Raw genomic sequence first — 19706 nt, 5'->3', positions numbered from 1 at the left:
TGTGTGTGTGTGTGTGTGTCCGTGTGTCCGTGTCAGACCCCCTGTTTCTTTCATCCCTGACAAACTGGCTGGCATGGAGTGAGAGTCCAAAGCGTGGTCGGTATACTTAACAGCACTCTGCGATGACAGTTTGTGGACATAGTCCCTCAGCTTGACTGACTGCTGCATAATGGAAACAAAAGATTCATGTTGCAGTTGCTAGCCGAAAGTCAAACTTACAAATAGCTCGGGGAGCCTAGGGAATGTAGTGAAATACTATCTGGCAACACAGATTCTATGTAGGCGACAGCTGTGTCAACCGTGATACAACTAGCGGGCGCAAACACAGGCTTTAATTCTGAAACGTCAGGAATTGACAAGACGGGGTAACAAGTAAACTGCACAGATAACATGTAATTATGTCTTTATGTCTCGTCGCACAACATGCAAATACATGATGAGACTGGAGGTAGTGCAGATTTAAATTCCAAAGAGCATGTAGATGACAAGGCACCTCTGCCTTTCATCCTCCACTATACATTATACATGACAGTTCTTCTGTTGTAGGAAGTCAAAGGCAGAGAGAAATTCCCCCTGTGATGATCAGTGCCAAGGAAGTGGATGAGAGTAAACACAAGGGGGGGAAATTCACAGCGTTTCCTTTAGGTGTACCGGCTTGATAGGATATCTTCCACTGAAAGAATGCAAGGGAGGGAAGAATGAGGGAGAAAAGGATGCAGAGCACGGAGGATTAAAGTTTCCCAACTGCCAATCAAAAGCCTCAGTGAAGCTGCGCAGCCTGAGGCAGAGAACTGCGCCCCTCCCCAAGCATTCATCTGTCTCTGTCCATGACTCAATTGCCTTTTCAGCCTTGCCCTCTCTCCTGTGCTCATGCTGTTTAAGTTTGGAGGCTCATGAAGCTCATGCTTGTTTCCCGTGGTAGTGTTTACCGCAAGATCTGCTCCCAACGAAAATTATCTATTTAACTCCATGTGACTCCAGTGGATGTTTGATTCCATGCCCGCGTTGTTGTGAATGCAAAGATTGAATGGGACATTAGTCTACTGGTGGAAATAGTGTTTTGTTGTCTTTTCATCTTCATGCCGTTTTCTCTGAAGGAAAAATCATTACAAAGCTTGAATGCCACTAGGTGGTGTGAGTACTCAGCCTCTGACCGCAGAGCCTGAACGGCTGAAGTGAAGTGCACACACCCACACACATTTTTGTGTACTAGCGCACACACATACACAAGTACCTTCTCATCAGTGGTGTTGCCTACTGATTTCCCCTCAAGCTGTAAGAACTCTGCTGTCTTTGGAGAGATAAACGCCCTCGTCTTGCTGATGCAGTCACGCACACACCGGAGAGTAGTGGAACATTTATGAAGAAACTCGAGAGTGGCCGACCATCAACACCCTTATTCAGTAAATTTAAATCAAGCTGTCACACGACGGAAACGTTTTACCACCTGTGTACCATCGCACGAAACACAGATGGGACTGTGCAAACCCATTTGTCTCTTAAATCTGCAGAGCTATCAGGGCTTTTGATGACAGTTTTGTGGGTGAAGATTTAAAAAAAAAAAAAAGTACACTGGCCAGTCTTGCCTTTGGTTTCAGGGAAGTTATATTCATATCTTAGCATTTCTAATGTGTGTTTACTTCAAGGATACACATCCACTCTCCCTACCTCTATTAGAAGAACTGGAGCATTTAGGCATAGAGGAAAGCAGGCTTTTAAAACAAGGCTGGAAGATGTATTCAGATCTCTTAAGGAAAGGTTAGCGCTGCCACAGTGTAAAAATACTAGTAAAACTCCTGCATTCACAATTTTACTTCAGAAAATGTACAGATAAATTGTCCGCCAAATGTAAATAAAGGATAAGGCTGGCAATATGTATATTTTATATTGTCAACAAATACCATAAACATACCAAAACCAACAGTGTGTTAAGTCTCTTACAAAACTTTCAGACTTCTCCAGTCTGTCTTTTGCTCTGATCATCATGTCTGTGGATAGGAAAGATCAGGATGGGTTAACGACGTGCGAATATTGTCCTCACAGGATAATACAACACTATATCCACAAAATTTTGGCTATATTACATTGGATGAGGCACTGGCTGATTTAAGGTGTCCATGTTTGCTTGGTTTTCAGGCACTTGGTATTAAGTTCCAAGTTGGATATTGGGGCTTTCAGAAAAATGAGTTTCCCCAGTCATCACGGCAAGTTGGAAGTTGCGGTGAATGCTATTTACAATTTACGATAGATAGGACATGAACCTGGCATGCGCCCCAAGCCCACTGCTTCCTGCTGAGGATGTAAATATTTAAAAACTACTCAGACTACTCAACTATTCCATTTTCTTTTTTTAAGGCTCAACCTTTGCGATGTAGTTTTTTTTTTATTTTCCAAATACTATTTAAACAGGGTGAAACAGTGCACTTGTTGAGAACGGATTATAGTTTTGAAAACCACTGAGCTCTACAACACAGAAATGTAGCTCTATCAAGCTTTGGCTACAGAGGAGATGCGTGTTAGAAGAATCCATTCATGTTTGGTTTTACTCTCTTTACAGGATTTTCTTGACAAGAAAAGTACAGAATATCACCAGACTTAAGTACTCATTATACTGTCTGCTTACAATGTTATATTACCTTATTGGATTAGTATTACGAATGAATTAACATGTGAGCAGTGTTGTAGCTGGTCAGTGTGGAGCTAATTAAGCAAACTTTGTATTCTGTTTGGGCTTATAACAATCAATTTTTTATAATAGCTGTCAAATAAATGCAGCAGGATGAAAAGTGCTATATTTACCTCTAAGTAAAGTGGCATTAGGTGAGTACAAGTAACTCTATTCTGTACCGTTTGCTTGAGTGCTTGGGTAATTGTACTTAGTTACCTTTCTAAACTACTGTTAAGAGCAACTATTTTCCCTAACAATTTATATGTCAAGACAAATTAAGTCAGAGGGTAAATGGTGAAGCTGAACTGGGTGCATTATCTTGAAACTGCAGGAGAACCTACAACCAACCCTGAGCCTCACACTGTCAGTAGAAGGGGAACTTTGCACTTGACCACACTGTCGAGCGGTGATAGAGCCGGCACTCACTGAGTTGTGTACAGGCCTTGGATTATTTTGCTTTTACTACAAAGGATTTATTCAAACTGTTTGCCTACCACTGCCGCCCTATTCTGCTGCCGCAGCACACTCTGCTTTGCAGCGTAAACGATGCTTTCACTGGTGTCTTGTTTACTCGCACACACATATGCACACATTTGCAGGTAAACACGCAGTCAGCCAGGCGTATGGTGGAAAAAAATACACACAGGCCTCCAAACACCTCGCAATAAAAGCAGTGAACAAAGGCACGACAGCAGGTACACTTGCACTGCGTCAAATGTGTAAACACGCTGCCACAAATACATTCACACCCCATCAAAACAAAGCCAGTACATATCCCTCTCTGCTCATACACGTGCAGGTAGCTCCTCTTGTTAAATTTCACCCCTTAAATCACTGAGTGGCAGGCCAGAAAGGCTCTCGTCAGCCCATCTGTATTCCTGGGTGTGCGTGACCTGCACTCTAACGGATGGGCTTTGTCCACAGGCGAGCCAGATGAGGAGCAGAGCAGAGTGGTAGTATCACTACCGCACACTGCCTCTGCCTTTTTCTATTCTCCACCTCCAGGCTCAGTCAGCCTTCTTTCTGTATTTGGCGGCAGGGAGGAGGCTGATGAGTGTTGCGTGGGCTCGGCATGATTGCCGTTTGCGTGTGTTTATGTCTGTCCATCTGTGTTCATAGGCATCTGGGCCAGAAGGTGTGTGTGTTTATGTAGTGTGTGTGAAGCTCATGGGTCAACTGCAAAGAGTTTCATTTCAATGCACAGCATTAATCACTGACACACTTCTGCATAAACACACTGCATACATTCACAGGGTAATCCCCACAGCACACCAAAGCACCCTCAAAATACACATTCACAAATAAGTAGCTGGGTGATAATCTCTTTGATTTTCTATAGTGTTTTGAATCTTAAATTCTTTTTACACGACTGATTCTGAGGCCAGTTGCTGTGAAAAGAGGCTGAATGTGTGGGTTGGGTTGTAAGAATGTTACAAGGAGCTCAGGGACACTTAAGAGATGGTAATTAACAAGTGATTTAAAGATTCCCTTACTGCAAAAGCTATGCATGCAGATTGTTTGCACACAGTTAACGCATATACTTATTTTATTATTTATTTCGTCTTAATTTGAAGGGTAAGCGAGAGAAAGAGGTTGTTGACATGCAACAAAGATCCATGTATCTTATCTTTATCTTGGAGATATCTTAGATACTTAGCCCATCTATGCTGATAATTTATCTTGCTGTTTAACTACTGAAACTCATTTATTTTCACAGTAGATGGGTGTATAGTGTATAGCACAGTTCCAGGTTTTCTTCAGTGGAAGATTATTTCTGTCTACTGGGGCTATCGTATTTTAAAGGAGTAGGCTACTCCAGTGATACAGAATTGCACTTCTATAAAGTTGAGGGACTCACAGGAAACATTTTAAAAAAGAATGGTAAAAAAATTGATGCAGCAGAGGCTGATATATCCTGACCTTTAGTCCCTCTGCATCAAGCTCCAGAAACACTGGACTTACCATAATGCACCCAACAGAAAGTGAAACTCAAGGGATGTAAAAAATAATTAAATAAATAAAGTCTTAGACTTGACAAAGCTTCTCCAGAGCCGCAGAAGACATTACACAAGAGTTGTCACAGTTTGACTAGTCCTGAAGTCCTCCACATCAATTAACTAAAAGCCTGGTCACCCCAGAAAGTGGTAGCCTACAGTGAAATCTATCTGTGCGGGAAGTATTTGGCTCTCAAAGCTTGAAAATGTAGGAACTACTCACAAGGCTAGTTGGTGAACTATCTTTACTGTAGCTGGAGAGCTAACATGCTAGCCAGCCTAGAATGTTGTAATCCATCGCTGTGTCTGAGCGTCCTTTTATTTTCCCTGTACTGGGCAGTTTACTGTCCCCTGGCTTTTTCTTATCAGGATTGTACATCATTTTGTTCAATTAAGACTTGAGTGGTGCTCTCCAAGCTAGTAAGCTTGCTAGCCTGTTAGCTTGGTTGCGAACGCGGGACAAAGAAGTTCAAAAGCATATCAACTTGATCACTAACAGTTTCAAAAGATCTATTTGAACTAGGGCAGAACAATTTGGGGGGAAAATCTAATTGCGATTTTTCTGCCAGATATTGCGATTACGATTTGATTTGCGATTAGTTAAAAAAAAAAAAGTTCAGCTAAAGTTCAATATTTACTGGCAGTCTATTTTTGATGGAAGCCACGTCAAGCAGCACAAAGCAGATGAACCGGACAGGATGCTGTGAAGCCAGACAGTCATTTCAGCTATCTATGACAATGATTTGTGTGAGATAACATGCCTGTGATTGGCAGAGAGAAAGGCGAATGTCTGTTATTCTTTCTTCTAGTGTTAATTGTCAGCAAAACCAGGTAATGTCATGTCAGCTGCCTTCTTACTGAGGCATACTATAATATCAGTATTAAAAAGGCAATATTATATATATATATATATATAAAACATATATATATATATACTATTAATGGAGAAAAGCTATAGTTTGCAGTCACGTTTCACACCATTACTTTCTTCCTCTTTCCTTTACTTATTTTTCTGCACTATTTCTTCCTCTCTCTCTGACAATTTTTTTTCTTTTCTCTCTTAAATATATTTCTATCTCACTTGGCCTGGCTGGTTTTGTTGCTGGAGATCTAAGTGATTAACTGCCAGTGTGAAGCATTTGAGGGCAAACCAGCCCAACTAGCAGAGACCCCTGTGGCTTCAAAAAAGCTAACCAAAACATCAGCAGCATCAAGTCTCTAAACAGAGTTTGAAGACCTCCTTTTTTTCTGATCTAATGGTCCCTGTGATACTGTCCTGGGGGCTCATGTTCAGCTAAGCATAACTTTCAATGCAGCACTGACAGATGACAAGGTCGAAAAGCAAGGCTTTTGATACTGAGGCTGCATTTGATAGCAAAGTTTTGGTTGTATTATACATTAGCAGTGGCAATATCTCCTATATGTAATTACCCGTACACCCAGATATTTCAGATAGAAAGCCAGCTCACTAGAGCAGCACATAAGTAGGAAAGAAAAAATAGCTGTGTCAGACAATGCTGCTCCAATTGGCAGATTTTTTGTGTCTTTTGTGTGTGTGTGTGTGTGTGTGTGTGTGTGTGTGTGTGTGTGTGTGTGTGTGTGTGTGTGTGTGGGAAGTAAAACAGACCTGAAAGACTCAGTGTTTGCATTATCTTGCATAATTGAATCTGTGAGTAATTTGGAAGGAATTAATATTAATCCTTTCCTGTGGCAGGGTGCCCTGTAAGGCTGTAGTGCCTGGGGAGAACATGCCAAGATCCTCTTCAAGTAAAACATTCAGTGTCAAAGAGAAGGTGGCTAAACTGTGCTTTGCAGGGTTTCACTTAAGAGCCCTCTGGAGCCTGGGTGTAATAAAGTAGAACTTCACACCATCCCCCAAATCCAGAGCATTGTTAGGTTGTACTTACACACTGGACGGTTTTACAACAGCTCAGGAAACCGCAGCAGTTAAGTATAAGTTGCCACCTGACAGGAAAACTCCTATACATGCGCTGTGAAATGTAGGGTACAGATTTTGGTGAGGTTATTACATAGAGTAGAGCCAATTTTGTGAACACTGCACTCCTGGGATACTATAACACTTTGCACCGCAGTCTGCAGGGAGAATAAGATTTTCTGGAGGATTTGCTGAAAACTTTCGATGTAAAATGTGTAAAGGAAATGAGAGGGAGACATTATCACAAGCCTAAGGGGCTCAAACCATGATGATTCTTTTCTTTTTAATACTTACTACTATTATTTTCTTTTAATATCATTTTATAAATGTTTAATAGGAAATACTTTACTTTTACCCCGCTATTTACTATTTCCAAGCATTCTATAAGAAGCATTTAATATAAACTGCAATGTCGTTTTAAACAGATAAGGACCGTTTTAGGTGTTATAACTGGTGTATGAACAGTTAATGGATGGTAGATAACACAGTATAACATGGATATATAATTACACACATGAACAGATCATATGTTATAAAGCATTTATTAACTGTGTATAGATATATACAAATAATTCACAGGCAGGTTTAAAACTGTTTATAATCCACATTGGGGGGGCCTTTTCACTTAGGCTACATGTAGTCATTGTTAATATAAAAATATTGATTATAGTCATCTCTGCATTAAAGTGTATTATAATGTGCTATTAACCCTTTATGAAGTGTTTATATACAGCCTATAAACATTTAATTGGTTTGGGTTAAAATAGGTTTGGAAAATACCTGCATAAAAGGATGAAGATGGATTAATTGTGAATGCAGAATAACACTGAATGAATAAATAGCTACCAATATGTTTATGTGAAATGTGTTAACGTTATGGAAAATGGAACTGAAATACAGGTGAGCCTTGTTGGTGGAGGACAGCGATACTCCTGAGATGCATCTTGTTGACTACAAAGGTAGAGGAACAAGAAAGAGAGGAAATAAGGAAAAAAGGAACTGGGAAACTTTTTCATACCTAAAAAATGTAATAAAAGTGTTTAGCACCCAGAGGGTGAGGAAAAGTTTGTGGTTATGCTTTTAACAAAGGGAAGCATCAATCTGGCAGTGTTTTGTCTCCACTGTCGTAACTGGAATATGTTTTGCATTTTATTTTTGCCCGAGTGGACTGCTTAGGATTTTCTTAACACTCTAAAGTGAACTAACCTGCTAAGAGCTTTTTCTCACAGAAACTTTCTTTCATTACCCTGTTTTGGATTTTGTATTTTCCTTTAAGCAGATGACACTTGCACACAAGCAGTTAATTCCCTGTGAGAGTGTTAACAGTTTAGAGAGAGACAAACTTTCAGGCCGGCATCTCCCATGTGTAGTATTTTGCTTCCAGCCTTACTGATTACAACTTCTAGCTTTATGGCCAGAATTTATACAGTGTGTGAGCATTTCTAACTCCTTATCACTCCATTTCAGGTCCTGCAAAAAAACTTTTATTTCTCTGCATTCGTCATCAAAATCCAGATGTTTTTCAGGTATATAATAAGGAATCAAGGGTAACTTAAATAAAAGACTGGTGTGTAAAACACCCTCTAGGCATGTTCTACTCCTCAGTTTAGCATTATTCCTGTCTGTATCTTCAGTTAACCTTCGCTTCATGGTCAGGAGCACATTTTGAGGACATTTGAAATTCAGTGTTTGCTGGAGAGAGCTCTTCCACCATCAAAATTAAAACACGGATCCATTACAAATAAGAATGACGTGTTTATTTTATGATCTTGGGCAGTTGTAATTGTAATTTGTAAACATGACTGACTTTCCTCAAGGCTACAAATCAAATACTCTTTACAGGTGCCAAGAGACAAAATCTGGAGTCCTGAATTCATAAAATTATGCAGAGGCTGATTTTGTGGAGATTTATGTTTTTAAAACTAAGTATTTAGATTTTTAAGGCATGCATTTTAAACTGGAAAACATGCCCATATCTAGAAAAAATGCCCATGACACTGAACTTGTGAAGCACAAATATAGCTCATTAGCAGGAAATAGCTCAACAAATGGCACAAAATGTGTACTTGCAGGAAAGTAATGGTGTTACAAAACAATTGGCCATGTGGTGTTTGCAGTTCTGAGATATTGGTTTTTTGTTTGCAGCCATGGTACTGCTAAAAAAGCATTTGCAGTCAAAGCAACATATTTAAGCACACAAGTTTTCTTTTTAGACTCACCAGTTTGCATATACTGTCAACAATCATACAGGGAGAAAATTATCAGAACCACAGGCTGTATAATAGTTTATAAGAGAAGCAGAGATGCCAGTTCTTCCTCCAGCTGCAGCGCCTGATGCAATTGGCAAGACTCACTTATTTGTTTTATTTTTGGGGGGATAAAACTGTCACTGTCTTGGTCTCATTATGTTATTGATATACCTGTCTGTGTCACTAGTCCTCCCTCCACTGTAACCCACAGCTAAATTCAGCAATTTCACACATTTTTTCTACAAGTCGTTCTACAAAATCATTCCAGGAAATGTAGGAAGTCACCGTCTGAAGTAAAAATGTCGACAATAAATTTTTAGGGAAAGCGGGGAAACGGTAAAGTACATTATAGAATATGTGGTTCTCTCTGCACGCTATCATCCTCTGCAGTGGTAAGTGATAATTGAAATAATGTTCACACTAGACCAAAAATCCAAGACTTCTTTTGGATTATTGAGGAGAAAATTTTGGTTGAGTGAACATGGTGTTAAACTTGATATTTCCAGTTTGTTAACTGTTCTGAACACACTTTAATGGCATCACAAGTATGTTCTGGTAAATGTTCAGGGTTTTGTGTTCTTTTATAATAATAATAATAATCAAACATTTTATTTGATGGCGCCTTTCATGACACCCCCGGTCTTTTGGCACTGTTGGTAGTGCCAAAAGACTTGTTGTGGAAGACCACAGGGTACAAGATGGAGTGTAGGTCTGAATGAGCTCAGTGAGATAAGTAGGAAACTGATTGTGGAGGGCTTTGAATGTTAATAGTAATATTTGAAAGTTAATCCTTTGTGATACAGGGAGCCAGTGTAGTTGAATCAACAGAGGAGTGACATGTTCTGTGGACTTGAACCGTGTTATGATCCTTGCTACAACGTTTTGGATGAGTTGCAGTCAGTGAATAAGTTTGTTGGGGATGCCTGCTAAAATTGCATTGCAGTAATCAATGCGTGATGTGACCAAAGCATTTACTAAAACCTCTGGTGAGTGTTGAGTTAGAGCAGCGTGTAGTCTGGAGATGTTTCGCAGACGAAAAAAGGCAGTCTGGGATACATTATTGATATGACTGGAGTGAGAGAGGGTACTGTTCAATATGACACCAAGCCTCCTAACCTGCGTGGAGACAGGTATGACGGCTCCCTTTATGGGGAGTGAACTGATGTTAGTTTTTGACAGAGTAGATTTGTGAGCAGTAGCTCAGTCTTACTACTGTTGAGTTGAAAGTAATTTGTTATCATCCATGTCTGCATATCATGTAGACCATTGATTCTCAAAGTGGGGTCCGGGGACCCCCAGGGGTACATAAAATATTTGACTGAAATTTTGACTTGATAGTTATTACAATTTCTATGGATGGGGTTGTGTGAATGTCTAAACCAAATATCCTGGCCCATCAGTAGTCCGAGACATTTCTCTCAAATCAACACATGTTAACCTCACTGTGGTGCTAGAGAAAAAGTCAGGGGATCCAAAGCCACTGGAATACATTTTCATGGAACAATTAATGTTTGTAAAAAATTTTATGGCACTCCATCCAAGTAGTTGAGATTTTTCTGTCTGGACCCAAGTGGACCAGCTGACATTGTCATCCCCAGTGGCATGCTGTTTGTGTGGCTAAAAAATGGGCCTTTTCTGGTCCAAACCAATAGTGTAGAAATGACCTTTATGCCTTTTGGCTTGCATACCACCATGAGCTGATGAATGATCATATTAAATAAAGATGGGCTGGTCAACCCAAAACATTTGAAAGATGAAGTGTCCACACTTACACAAGACATATCACAATGTCTTTCTAACGCGCAGCAGCAGGCAAACAAACAAATGTGTTGGAAAAGCTGACAAATGCTGAGGGCCGAAACAAAATTGTTTTTGGCTGCTGCTGTGCGGTTTACATGTAGGAAATAATGAACAACAAACCAACTACATTGGTGTCCTCCCTCTTTAAAGTGTAATGCATATTCATATTCACATATTCATTTCTAATACATTTACATACTTTCTGTGCTATTTGCCATTTGTCCATCCATCCATTCATCGTCAACCGCTTATCCTGCATACAGGGTTGCGAGGGCCATTTGTGATATTCTTTAACAAATCTACCTAAAAGAACAACTATGGAAGTGACTACCAATTAAGCTTAGTGGAGAGTGTCTGTTCATCATATTGCAAGAAATTAACATGAAAAGTATTAACTTCTGGATGTGAGCTAAGAGACCTCAAAGGGTGAAGGGAATGACAAGTTGGTCTACTTAAAATCCTGATCATATATCTGCATAAAAATATTGCAAAAAATGTAGAGTCAATAGGTCATTAATGTGGAGGGAATTTTGAATAAACATTTATAACTCTCACTTATTCCTTTCATGCAATGAATATCAATCAGGAGGTATTTTCTGCCTGTAAAGGTAGACCTATCCATCTATCTTCCGTGTTTCCAGTGAGTTGTGCCTTTTTAAGAGTCGAGGTGAGTCTTCCAGGCATGAAAACATTTTAAACGGAGTTTGCTGGTGTTAAAGTGGCTTTGTTATTCTTAATCCATGCGTGACTAAAAACATTTGCATGGTAAGTCCAGAACAACAATGTGTGCCTCCCTTGCTCTCCCTAAGCTCCTGCTTGTATTAAGTGAGCCTGGCAGACTTTGCAAAGTTCACTTAGAGTTTCTGCGTCTCTGCTCTGATTATCCTCGCTTGTCCAGGCAGAGCTACACCTGAACCCCCCCAAAAAAGAGCAATCTGTCCTTAAGAATGAATTATGCACTGGGGGTAGAACACATATCCAATTTTTTTTTACCTCATAACTCTCTTCTGTCTCTCCACCTATGCTTCTTTTTCGGACTCCCTTGTCCATTTTTATTCATTCTCAAAATCTCACTGTGCTTCCAATCTCTTTTCTCATATTCTTTTCTTGCTCTGACAGCACACAGAGAGAAAAAGTATTGCCATAAGCATCCGAAACAAGAATCCATTGGACAGAGAAAAACACTTGAATCTGCAAATACACAGTACATTGTTAACTGTACAGTGTATGTATTTACTATCGATGTGCTCTCTTTCTTTTGATATGAATGAATTATGTGTTCCTGAGTGTGAATGTGTGTGTGTTTCTGTGGGTCTCTTTTTTCTGATAGCCATTGAAGCAGCAGCATTAATGTAAGATGAACACCCCTGCATGTTCCTCTGACTGACCCGTCTGACCTGTTGTGCACGTGTGTGGTTTATGAATGGTTGTGTGAGTGTGCTTCAAAGTTTAATAGGCACAGAAGCCTTTTGTGTGATCTTACACTCGGATGCAGTTGGACAGAGAGAAATAATGTGTTACACATAAGACCCAGGTCAGCGTTATACCTGCCTGCTCTCCATTCAACCAGCTTCCTGCACACAATGCCTCATGCACTATTAAAGCTCTTATCTCCTTTAATTACCTTCTCCATCAGAGCTTCAGCTCAGCAATCAGCCAGGAAACCACGTGCCTCTGCGGACCACCTGCCCGGCCTCCTGCTGGGATGCTGCATCTAATTTCAGGTCTGCCAGGATGCTCGGTTATTGGGTCACAGCGATGATGACTGTGCACAGTGCATAGACTCACACTGTGGTGAGGGTTTAGTAACGGCAATAACGACAGCAATGCTGTTGACCAATCAGATTTCAGAGGTTCTGTTGTGGTGTGAAGGGCAAAAAGCGATTTGGATTTTAAATGGGGGTAACACCTGGGAAGGTTAAGCTTAAGTCTTTTGGTTCGATGCTGCAATCAATTCATCAGCTTTTTTAACGAGGCAGAAACAGAATGAACACTACACTGCGTGAAATCACTAATCAAACAGCTAATTTCATTAAGGTCGCCTCAGGAATGTCATAATCATCCCTGTGAATTAAAAAATAATTAGATTAGATTTACTTTATTAAACTGCGAGCACTGATGGACTGATGTTATGGTAAAGATGTACAATTATGCAACGCATTTCAAGGTGTTCAAAACACTTGGCAGGTTTTGCTTTCATACAAAACCAATGTAGAGGCCAGCCTTAATCAATAGATCCCATGCATTCCTAATGCTGCAGCATGCATAAACATTTCCTCTGAGAGAAACACATTTTAGGTATATGTACTGTAACACAAAGGTGGTTTTGAGGAACTGCAAGCAAATGTTTAATTTTTTCCACAAAATACAGTACTATTTAAACCCATTGATATGACTTATTACAGAGTTGATGCTCAGGGTTATGAAGGATTTGGCAGTGTTGTCATACTGTAAGTGTTAAAAAGTAGCCACACATGTTACTGATAAAGGATGCTTGGACTCAAAAGTAGAACTCAGGAGCAGAGCAGGTAGAGTTAAAATTAGGTTTATTTGGTTGAAATGCATTCAAGTACAACATCAGGCAGGCAGCAAAGGCAGAGGAATCTAAAAAGGGACAGGCAAGAATCATTAAGTAGCAGGCAAGCAAACATGAACAGAAACACTATGGCTACAGTGGCAAAATCTGGAAAGGGACTAGTGTATGTGGGCAGGTATATATACTGGGAAAGCTGGTGATGGAATTGGCAGCAGATGTGCAGGCAGGTGGTGATCAGGTGAGTTGAATCGCTGTGGACTAGTGCTTGAAGCAGACAGCCTCTGAAATTCTCAAAGTCAAACACCTCTTTTAGTCAAGGTGATATGTCAAAATGATGTTCACTTTAGTTTAGGGCCCTGGACATTTTCAGTAATGGAGCCACCGCTGCGGTGACCATTTTACTTTCTGCTATAACCTAGTTTTGCATCATATCTCCTGAACAAAACATGATAACACAGAATAGGTGATAGGAGTACATCTATTTGTTTTGATGGTCAACAATTACAATGACACAATATGAATTTCAATGAAATGAAATTACTGTAGATAATATTTTAACAATTATAACTTGACAAAAGTTATAAAACAAAAGCACACCCAGTACCGCACAATGCACATTTATAGGTGACACAATCAAACCATGAGATGCTTTCCAGAATTTCTATTCCCTACTAACAGTAAATGTAGTGAATGTAATGTATAGTTTTATCATTCAGGGCAACAGTATGGCAGTACAAGAACTGCAAAAATCTATAAAATGACACTGGTCAATTTAAGAACAATCATCCTACTGGACAAATGTATCCTGTCAGCATATAACACCAGTGAGCCGGCAGTCCCCTGCAGATTCAGTGAGAACAGATAATGTAGCTGGATACTTGTCTCTGACTTCAACATCACAAGATTTCATGACCTGAAGCAATTGCCAATCCCTTTAGATATAGAGAGGCTGGATGAAGGGTCTGAAATTCAACAACACCAAGCTAAAGAGAGCAGAGAAACAAGCAGAGAAGAGATCCGCACCTCAAGATGACCTCACTGTCATGAAGAAGTACAATCACTCAAGCAATCAACATAAACAAGAAGAGAATATGATGTGTTACACCCAAGGGGGTAAGCCACAGTTGAAACAGTGAAGCCGACCAAAGCCTGCATGGACGGTTCCATGTAGGCCCAAAAATGATGTGAAAACCCTGTGACATCCCGTCGCATATGAGAGATGTAACCTTTTTGCTTAGATTATAAACTCTCAGTGAATCTAAAACAACTATTCGGCCATCAGTGACGCTACGTTGGTGTTTGGCAAGTGAGCCTCGTAGGTGGGCTGATTAAACAGTGACAATTCGAGTCAGACAAACACACTGAGCAAAGAAACCTTTTGTTTGTGCAGTTATGCAGCTACCAAAACTATGGTGTTTCTACTTTTGCTCTACATCATTAAACCACGGTTTTGCTGGGCAATCATGCGCAGTAGACACTGGTGCCAACAGGTCCCACCTGAGTAATTGACTTCCCCACCCTGATTAGTTTCACCTGTCCCTCATTACCCTTCCTCCCCTGTGAATTATAGTCTTTGTGCTACCCTTGTCAGTTGCGAGCTTGTCTTAGCTTTTCATAGTTAGTATTCCAGCATTTAGTTCTTTGTGCATTCCTAGTGTTAATTAGACCTTGTTTCCGTACACAGTGACTCAGCCTTTGCCTAGCATTTTTGGATACCTTTGCCTTCTTGCACTGAATATTTTATTTAAACACTTTTTATTCTATCTGCCCTGTGTTTTGAATCTTGCTACTGAGTCCATTGTCTGTTGGAACCATTGTGATAATATTTGCTTTTCTTGTGAAGATCTGACATCTGCTAAGCCAATTCATGAAGCAAGTACTTTCCAAATTGATGGTAATGTCAGAAATGTGCTTTCGACTTGCAAGATGAGCTACTACTAGCAACAATGTGTGCAGGTGATACGGTTGCAATATAGGCAACTTCTGCAACCCCTGTCAACCTTGCAACCTCACCTCATCTGTCCTTGGCTGGTCCTGTTCCATTTCACAACTCAGTAGTGTTTGGGTCAAATGTTAGATCACTGGCCCCTCAGCTCTGGAACCCCTTGCCCTAAGATCTGAGGCTAGATGAATCACTGATATCTTTTAAATCCCTTCTCAAAACATGTCTTTTCAAAAAAGCCTTTTATAATTCTATCATGCTGTTTTATTGCTCACATATCCGTTTCATCATTGGTATTTATTTTTTTTATATTTTTGTTATTTTTTTTTAAATTTTCTTACTTACAACTTACTTTTCTTAATTCTATTTTGCCTGATTTTAATTTGCCTCTGTCCTGAAATGTTCTAATCCTGGATCAACCATGTAAAGCACTTGTAACTTAATTTTTGAATCATGTAACTTATGTCAGTACGTAAGGTCCGGTATGCCTGTTGCTAGACTGGTTCTTTCCAATCATCATCCATGTCATTTTGGGGAATGGTCATATACATTCCCCTCGAAAAGTATTGGAACGGTAAGGCAAATTCCTTTGTTTTTGTTGTTCACTGAAGACATTTGGGTTTAAGATGAGTATGAGACAAGAGTTCAGAATTTCAGCTTTTATTTCCTGGTATTCACATCTAGATGTGTTAAACAACTCAGGACATACCACCGTTTGTTTGAACCCACCCATTTTTCAAGTGAGCAAAACTATTGTTAAGTATAACCAATATATATATATTGTATAAGTTTTCATCCTTGGTTCATACCTATAAAGACTAACATTTCCTGTTAAGGAGAACAAACATTGGGCATAGCAAGCACAACAATTTGGAATGTCCTGAAAAAGAAAGAAACTACTGGTGTACTGAGCAACAGACGTCGAACAGGTCGGCCAAGGAAAACAACAGTAGTTGATGACAGAAATATCGTGAGAGCTGTGAAGAAAACCCCCAAAACATCAGTAAGTGACATCACCTCCACAGTGCAGGGTGAAGGTATCACAATCCACTGTTGGAAGAAGACTCAGAGAGCAGAAATATAGAGGCCACACCACAAGATGCAAACCACTCATCAGTGGGAGGAATCGGAAGGCCAGATTGAAATTAGAAGTACAGAGATGAGCCGCAGAAGTCCTCGAACACAATCTTATGAACTGATGAGACCAAGATTAATCTCTACCAAAGTGATGGAAAGGAGTTGAAATTCTGAACTCTTGTCTCATACTCATCACCCAAATGTCTTCAGTGTACAACAAAACAAAGGACTTTGCCTTACTTTTGGAGGGAATGTGTGTCGTTTTCAGACAGTTGAAGTGTGTTATTATTATTATTATCAAATGCATGTTGATTAGCAGGATACAATAACAAAGCAGCCAAACTGCACAAAAAAGAATCAGGATACCAATGATATGGTATGTCAAAGCATAGCTTTTGCTGAGCTGGTTTCCTGTATTGCAGATGTCAGTGCAGATGAAGTAATACCGTCTGTCTGTAGGCTTGCTGAAGAACATATAGGGTAACACATTTGAAAAACAGAACACTGAGAGTTTCTTTACATGAGACATAAGCTGTATTTTTTACATTTAAGGATAACATCAATGTTTTTCTCAGATCATCCTTTCAGGATAATCTTGATGGTGAGGCTGTCATTCTATCCAAAGCTGTACGTCAGGAAATGCATCAAATGAAGGTTCTCTAGTTCATTTGAGCAAGACTGTCAAAAGACATCTGTACCCTAATCATGGCTATGTCTAGTTGGCATGATCCTTGATGGGCCATCAAGGACTATGCCAAATGATATTAAATCTGGGTGTTTCTAAAGCTGTGCTCAGTATAGCACAGCTGCATTCAGAGGCATGATGGATACAAGAACCCAAAGCACAACTCGGAACAGGAAACTACCAGGGTATGTGGGTGTTCAAGCCAAGATTAAAATAATATACTACTACTAATAATAATAATCTTTATTTATAGAGCACTTTTCAAAAACCAGTTACAAAGTGCTTTCACAAGTGTAAAAACAATAAACAAAAACAATTACATGCTAAAAACAAGAAAACACTTAAAAGACTAGAATACACATTTAAAAAAAAAAAGAAAGAAAGAAAATAAAAATAAAATAAAATAAAATCGGGAAAGGCTCTCCTATAAAAGTATGTTTTAAGAAGGGACTTAAAAGAGTTCACTGACTCAGCTGACCTGATTTCCTCGGGCAGGCTGTTCCAGAGTCTTGGGGCCCTGACAGCAAACGCTCTGTCCCCTTTAGTTTTCAGTCGAGACTCTGGAGCAGACAGCAGACCTCTGCCCGAGGATCTCAAGGTACGTGCTGGTATGTATGGGACTAAAAGGTCAGAAATATAACAAGGTGAGAGGCCATGAAGAGCAATAAAATTTTAAAGTCAATTCTAAAACATACTGGGAGCCAGTGTAATGAAGCTAAAACAGGGGTAATGTGGTCATATTTCTTAGTTCTGGTTAAAAGTCTGGCAGCTGAGTTCTGGACAGTCTGGAGTCGATCAATAGATTTTTGGGTTAAACAATTGAAAAGGCTGTTGCAGTAATCCAGGCGTGATGAGATGAAGGCGTGTAAAATGGTCTTGGTGTCCTTAAAAGTTAACATAGATCATATTTTAGACATATTTCTAAGCTGGTAAAAACATGATTGAACAAGCTTTGTGGTGTGCTGCTCAAAATTGAAATTACTATCAAACCAGACACCAAGATTCTTTGCAACAGGCTTAACATGATTTACTAGGGAACCAGCAGATGGCAGTATTTGCTTTGCCATCTGCTGGGACCCAATTACTAGGATCTCAGTTTTGTCTGAGTTGAGCTGGAGGAAATTATCTGACATCCAATTTTTGACTTCACAGAGGCAGTCGGTAAGTGAACTCAGCATTCCAGGGTCTGTGGATCTGACCGGCAAATACATTTGTGTGTCATCAACGTAAATATGAAAAGAAACACCATGTTTATGGATAATATGTCCAAGGGGGAGCAGATACAAGGAAAATAAAATGGGTCCTAAGACCGACCCCTGAGGCACACCATATTTAACTGGACAGAATGAAGAGACATAGTTGTTTACAGATAAACAAAACTTCCTATTTGACAGGTAGGATGAAAACCATTCTAGGGCAGTACCAGAGATCCCCACCCATTGCCTCAGTCTGTCTAACATGATGTTGTGATCAATGGTGTCAAAAGCAGCGCTAAGGTCCAGAAGTACCAGGACTGAGCACATGCCTTCATCAGCAGACATTAAAAGGTCATTGGTGACTTTAAGCAGGGCAGTCTCAGTGCTGTGGTACTTCCTGAAACCAGACTGAAACTTTTCAAATATTTTGTTATTTTCCAGTACAGTGAGCAATTGTTTGGACACAATTATTTCTAAAATTTTTGCTATAAAAGGCAATTTCGAAATAGGTCTAAAATTTTGATGGAGGGAGGGATCTAAACGTAAAAAGTGGGTTCACACAGGCAGTTTTAAAATAATCAGGGACACAACCAGTAGAGAGGGAGCTGTTAAAAATCAGAGATCAAATTGGGGCCCGACAGAATCCATTACTTTCAATAAGAACTTTGTAGGTATTACATCAAGTGGGCTGGAAGACACTCTCATTTGTGATACTGTTTTTAAAAGCTCAGACAAGTCAATGGGATAAAACTGCTTAAAACTCTCTTGTTGCCGGTGAGGGACCTCAAGGTAAGAGGAAGAGGGGGTAATAGAGGCTTTGAGTGACTTCACAATTATCATTACTTCCAGCTGAGGCACAAGGAGGGGTTGGGTTTACCAGCAGATCCACAGTCTTAAATAAAAACCTAGAATTATTGTTGTAGTTGATGTGTAGTAATGAGTTCAGAAAAACAGTGTGTTCTCGCATTCTTAACCATGTTATTGTAGTTAGATAATACATCCTTCAGAATGAGGTAATGGACATGGAGACTGTTTTTTTTCCATCTGTGCTCTACTTTCCTGCATTCCCTTTTTTGGCAGCGAATGCTGTCATTTATCCAGGGTTGCTTACGAGCCGTAGGTTTAGGTCTAACCTTTAGAGGAGCAATAGTATTTAGGGATGACAAGCAAATTTGATTGAAGTGATCAGTCAAGTCGTTGGTGTTGGAATCAGACAGGTGTTGGCTTTGGCTCTGAAAGAATGTGCAAAACTTTGAAACGCTTTGTTCATGGATGCGAGAACAGCTGCTTGGTGAGGCAGATTGAGTAACTAGTGATTCACAGTTAAAAACTATACATTTGTGGTCAGATATGGTCAAGTCCACTAATTCCACAGAGGAAATGCTAACACCGAGGGTAAAAACCAAGTCCAGTGTATGACCACGGTTATGTGATTGCCCATAGACATGTTGTTTAAAGTTAAAAGAAGTGGTTATATTTAAAAAGTCAGTTGCATAAACATTGGTGGGGTCATCAACAAGAATATTAAAATCGCCACAGAGAACAATTTTGTCATCATTTAAAACCAGAGTAGATAAAAATTCTGGAAGTTCTGATAAAAATCCTCCAGGTGGTTTTGGGGGG

The sequence above is a fragment of the Micropterus dolomieu genome, linkage group LG15 (assembly GCF_021292245.1).
Source record: "Micropterus dolomieu isolate WLL.071019.BEF.003 ecotype Adirondacks linkage group LG15, ASM2129224v1, whole genome shotgun sequence".
NCBI lineage: Eukaryota > Metazoa > Chordata > Actinopteri > Centrarchiformes > Centrarchidae > Micropterus > Micropterus dolomieu.
Note: the sequence above shows the minus strand (reverse complement) of the source record.